At 41.8% G+C, this 1,367-nt stretch overlaps 1 protein-coding gene across 1 annotated transcript in view; it reads left to right on the top strand.

The window, feature by feature from the left end:
- Nucleotides 1-108: 108 nt before the first annotated feature.
- Nucleotides 109-1,367, top strand: part of LOC101860105 (fructosamine-3-kinase) — a gene marked incomplete in the record, with an annotated part of 20,153 nt that continues 18,894 nt past the window's right edge. The window contains 1 exon segment of the mRNA XM_035970280.1: nt 109-203.

The following is a 1,367-nucleotide window of genomic DNA, read 5'->3' as shown; positions in this document are numbered from 1 at the left end:
CTCGCCCCATGCAACTTCCAGCCTTTCCCCAAGGTGAAAGAAATGCTGCGAGGTCGGCGATTTGAGGACGAGGACCAGATTCAAGAGGCTATGAGAAAAGCACTCCGGACTTTGGATAAACGACCACTGACCACTGTCTTTGACCGCTGCGCGTATACATCAACTGGAGAAATCTTGAACTTAATGGTTCCTACATTGAATAGGTTTTTGAATAGGCTTTCTGTTCACTCCAAATACCAGGTGATTTATAATTATATCATGTGAGGACAGCATGACAGGGAAACTTTATTCGGAGACAGACCTCGTAATACTGAAACTGTTTAGTAAGGCGTCCACCTGTTGATTTATCGATACGTGTAACCGGACCATTAGACTACCACTGTACTTCTCCATGACTGGTGACCGTAGACAATTTAATTTCGACTGCAAGGTTCGGCCACTTGGTTTCAGCGTCAACAGCGCAATGGACTTAATCCTAGTAAAAACTTAGCTTTCAGCAATAGGGCAACTTACTTTCTCCCTTTAGTGAAAGTTGTGGCCGTGCTCCCCGGCGACAATAACAGGACGGCTAGGACTAGGACCGATGTGATATTCCTGCTTTCATCAACATTGCGTTCCTCACCCTGGGTCAGGATATAGACTAGAGGTGGGCAAAATCCGGATAATCTATAAGGGTAACCGGATAATTCTCAATGAAACATTATCCGAATTCAGACTCTTTAACTCTCTTGCCTGACTCGTTCGCCGAAGTGGGTGTAACCAGTTTGTTAAAGTGGTTCTAACCCATTTGCCGAAGCGGTTCATGTCATATTATTTGCCGAAGAGGTCCACTAACATATTATCTGGATTTTTGCTAAAGCGACTCATTGCCCAGCCCTAATATAGACCTCTAACAAACACTTTCCACTTTTCCCTATCCTGTTGTAGACTAGACAGGGATTACATTTGCATACACTGTGACTAATGATTAACAAATGGGATCATTTTAATTACCTACAAAACCTTTTTGCTACAGATTAATAAAGATTATTTTCTACCGATTTATCAGGAGCAGACCCGACTGCTAACACTCAGCGCCACTTTCTTTTTCCAGTGATATATTTTGTTTCTCCTCATCTTTATCTTCTTTTTCTCTAGTAGGCCTACTTTATTCATAGTCTCATAGAGGTTGACTAGACGTAGAGATGACAGGCTACAATAATAATTGCATAGTTATACTGTATGTAACGCAATATCCTTGCTCCTCAGAGTCTACAGCGTGCTCTGTGCGGTTTCGAAAAGGAACACACATAGATACCCTCTTTTCGTCCAATAATTTATTCCTATTATTATTATTCAAACTTTTGCCACCACACAGGGAGACAATT

Source organism: Aplysia californica, unplaced genomic scaffold, assembly GCF_000002075.1.
Source record: "Aplysia californica isolate F4 #8 unplaced genomic scaffold, AplCal3.0 scaffold00246, whole genome shotgun sequence".
Lineage (NCBI taxonomy): Eukaryota > Metazoa > Mollusca > Gastropoda > Aplysiida > Aplysiidae > Aplysia > Aplysia californica.
Note: the sequence above shows the minus strand (reverse complement) of the source record. Positions and strands in the feature narration are given on the sequence as shown.